Raw genomic sequence first — 4,659 nt, forward strand, 5'->3', positions numbered from 1 at the left:
TAAAACTGGATATGTCGCGGTGATTTCCCAACTTTGTGGTGCGAAAGCAAGCTTTGACGAATTTGTTTTTACGCAGCGATCACTGATGAAGCAAACCCTGTGATGGCAATATCAAGCACACAAAGCTCCTTCTTCGTCCATATGATGCCTAGAACTTCTTCTCTGGCAAGTGCTCAATTGATAACATTTTTCTTTGTAGTCCATCCTCCTCTAATAACTTTTGAAATCTTAAATTTCTTCTATCGTTCTAAAATTTCTTTCTACCACTACTTATTTGGTCACGAAGAATTCTCTAAACATACCAAGTTCATAACTTATATCAATCTTTTGAGACATGTCTGTAATGGCAAATGCCCATAATCCCCTCTTTCATGCGAGTACCAAGCATATTGAAATAGGTTATTATTTCATCACCAGTCACATCAAGTCCAATGAGACAAACTAACAATATCAACTATATATATCTTTAGGTTGCAGGGGCATGATAAAGAAACTGAATAAGTCTATTATTGATGGGGTCAACTATTCTCTGCATTCTAGTCTTTTATATCTCATGCATGCATTGTTGTCTATATTTATCAACTACTCCTTTGTATTGGTAATAACAAGGAATAAATCAAGCTCTTTTTTACTCGTTCACCTTCCCTTTCTTCTCATGTCTTCCCCATTTCATAATTGATGAGATATTCAATTGATGGGCTAGTGTCCACGAGTTATTGAATTGATCGATGCTATAGCTGGCTCTCAAGTCGATATGTCCAACCTCTCGATTAGTCAAGCTGACTTTTGAATAGATCTGATTTGAATCTAATATGAATTGGGATTGAATTATTATATATTTGGCTATACATATACCAACATGCATTTTATTATCCAAGTATTGATTATAATATAGCATTTATTATAGCGCTCCATATCCCAAATCCTCATATAACTAAGCAATCATGGCGAGAGCTGAGCGGTCTTTTTGGGTTCCTCTAGGTTTCCTCTCTGATAAGCTCTCTCCTTTTTAAATCTCTTTCTCTAACTCACAACATTGGTTTTTATTTTCCTATTTTAAGATATCATTTCAAAATGCTGAAATCAGCGCCCATCTAGGTGAGATGGTACCTTTCTGATAGCTTTCTGGCTTTTCCAAAATAAAAATAAAAATTTATAATAGCCACCACACATAGTTTATCAGCTGATTATTCAATAAGATGCAGCTGCCTCAAAAAGACCTGTAAACGTTCCTATATTTTTTAATGTTTGTTATTTATGCATACGTCACTGCTTACATCAGCAAAATTATGCTGATATCGGGTCTACAGTACTCGTCGAGGCAGCAGCCGCATGATTGTAACCAATGGGAGTATTTTTGGCTTGAGTTCTCTAATATATAAAATATTTGAACACAATATTATGGGGTGGATTTACGTATATATCAATAGTTTTTTTATCAATTCACATAACTAACATTTTAGGTTTTATATCATGTAAAAATTTATTCATGAAAATATGCATTTTATTTTACATATGTTAATGTTAGTGAACATTTTATTTTATTTATATATTATCATGTTATGTAGGTAAATATGAAGAGAAAAGGAATTAGGAACAAGTAAACTTGTAAGTTATTCTATAAGGTGTCAAGAGTAAAGTAGTGACAAAATATAAGGAGAGCAAAAAAATCTAGCAATTTAGTCATGTGGCCGAACTTCTTTATATAGAGTTGAAAAATAATATTCACTATTGAAAAGTATGAGTACAAGTTAGAGTAGTCACAGATCTGTACTGGGGGATTATTTTACACTGTATATTAAGATATGTAGAAAGATAGAAAGATAAATGCAATAAGACTGAGAGAACATAAACTTTAATTGAGTGAAATTCTATTCTGAATCGAGCTAAACTTTCCTTATCTATCTTAAGGCTATAGGTGGAAGAAGATTCATGAGTTGAAGTAGTTTAAGATGTCTCAACTCCGAAGAGTTCAAAAAAGCATATAAGTTTTTTATTATCAAAAAGTCATTCACAATATTGAACAAGCATTTTTGTAGGCAATATAAGCTTCATAATGAGCTGGTAATTAAGTGAATTTCAAAAATCTTGCTAAATATAGTGAATGAATGACGATGATTGGAAAAGAAAAAAAATCATTTAATGGTGTCCTCTTAGAGCATGGAAACATTATAACTTTACTTTGTGCAAGGAGGAACTAATATCCCAAATATAAGGTGGTTTAAAGAGGTGCTTTAATGTGATCTTAAGTTACATTGCATGAAACAAGTATACATTTGAGAGGAATAAGCTAAATTCTTACAACAATGCTTAGAGGAACCATATGGATGGAGTTATAGTTGTAACGAGATCTAGATATACTAGTTGATGTGGTATATATATAAATCAAATAGGAGAACGATCTTTGAAGCGAAAAATAGAACGAGAAAATTCATACCAGAAAAGAACAACATAACGGAACACACAGATTTACGTGATTCTGCAAATTGCTTACGTCCACAGAGTTGCAGAGGATTTTAATACTTGAGGAATTACACCTGTCGATCATCTTGACTTACAAAAGGAATCCCTCACTCTCACTTCGTTGCTCTCTATTCTTCTCTCTCTGTTCTTCTCTCTCTACACCTAGATACACTGAAGAATATAAACTTACAAGAAAAATAAATCCAATTTCTCTTCTGCCACAAGTCACCAAGAAGAAGCTAAGAGAGAACAATCTTTTTCTTCTTTCTTCTTTCTTCACTGCAAGGAACTACCTCTTGCACTTTCCTTCCTTCCATCCTGAGGAAGCCTTCCTCTATCCCGAGAAAAACCGAAGAAGAACACTGTGACTTCTAAAATCCAAAGAGAGTCATCCAAAGTCTTTTATCACGAACAGGAGAGAGCGACGAGATGTTTCGCTTCACAAAAAAGGAAGGCAAGAGTGGTTGGCGCCTACGGTTCGCGGCTGGACGTTTCACTTCACGGGGCGGCAGCGGAAGCGGGAGAGGGCGCCGATTCGCGAAAACGAAAGGAGAGGCGGGGGAGGATAGTCGTGGCATTTCGCAACAGAGGAGCGGGAGATGGGAACTGGAGGCGGGAGCGGGGAAAAAACACCTCAACTTTTACGTGGAAAACCACCCTCGGAAGGGGGAAAAATCATGGGTCTAGCCCAGTTGAAATAATCCACTATGAATGATGAGTACACAAGTTCATTCTTCTCATAAATTAGGAAAGATAGAATTACAAAGTTGCATAATATAATATGGCTGTAGTTCTTGGGGACAACAATTTGCAAGGGTCTTTGCTGATTTTTGTGAAGGTAGTATTTCGTTGTGAGTGTGGTGGAATGTTGCTCCAAAAGCGTTAATTGACCAGAGAAGTCATAGTGAGCAGTTGCGGGAACAGTTAATCACGTAGATTGTAAGTATTAATGACGTTCGTAAGTCGCGGGGACCAGAGTCGGGAGCTGTATGAGCTGATGACCACGTAGGTTGTTGAGGCGAATATTAATGACGTTCGCAGGCTGCTGTGGCCAGATTTAAGAATTGTATGAACTGATGGCAACGTAGGTCGTTATTGGCATATGGATCGTAACAGTGAGCAGTGGTGATGTCCATAGATAGTTGGGACCGGAGTTGAGAGCTGCATGAGCTGATGATCACGTTGGTCGTAGTTGGCATATGGACCGTAGTGATGAGCTCTTGTCTGACAGATGGGAGAGGTTGCTTGATTTTCCAAGTTACTTGATTGACAGTGTTTGGTCCGCGGTGGTTGACGATGGTCGGTAATGGTTGACGACGATCAGCGTTGGTCGACAACAATGAGATTTGGCGGGGTTCGGCGACGGTCAGTAGTGTTCGACAGCGGTCTACGGCGGTCGGTGGTGGTGCTAAACTTCAGCTCATTCTCAAAGCCTCAAGTTCTCCCCCATGGCTTCAGTCCTCTCATAAGAGGGGTAGGTGTCTATTTATAGTATATGAGTGTCATTAATGCATAAATATGAACCATTTTGATCGGACAATCCAAATAGTCTAAAGAGAATTCTCCGATTATACGGTGTTTAATGGATATTTGAGTGTCTTAACAATGTCAAAATTGAGTAATCTTGGGCTTGTTGGATTCGTCTTGTCGAGACATTTAATTCGACTATAAACTTGTCAGCTTTGATATCTATTTGACATTCCAAATATGTCCGTAGATCTTACAAAAGTGGTTTAATGACCTGATCTGGGTATGATTTGACTCGGATTGAAGTAATTTTGATATCATTAAGTTTGTCTCATCGAACCGATGAGTTTGACTATAAATTTATTGAAATCGGAGCTTTAGATAACTTTTAATTGAAGTTTGAATATTTTTTATTGAAGATATTACCTCGTGGTTCGTGTCGTGATGAAAATTTATTTGTGACGTATCAAAATTAATAATGCATTATGTGCTAATACATTATAAAAATAGCATAAATTCGTAAAAATTGCATAAATTCAAAGAGAATGAACTAGGGCTTAATTTATTATAAAAGATAAAAGAATGGGCTAGGCCCATCACGAATTCTAGCCAATCATTGCTGAAACAATTTTATCGTGCAAATTTCCTGATAGAGAGATAGAGGACGTACGCAAGTGCTATTGCCGCCACCGCCGCCGCTGCTGCCGCTGCCGCGGCAGCCAATGAGGA

This window comes from Phalaenopsis equestris, unplaced genomic scaffold (assembly GCF_001263595.1).
Source record: "Phalaenopsis equestris unplaced genomic scaffold, ASM126359v1 Scaffold000413, whole genome shotgun sequence".
In the NCBI taxonomy this organism is placed as follows: Eukaryota; Viridiplantae; Streptophyta; class Magnoliopsida; order Asparagales; family Orchidaceae; genus Phalaenopsis; species Phalaenopsis equestris.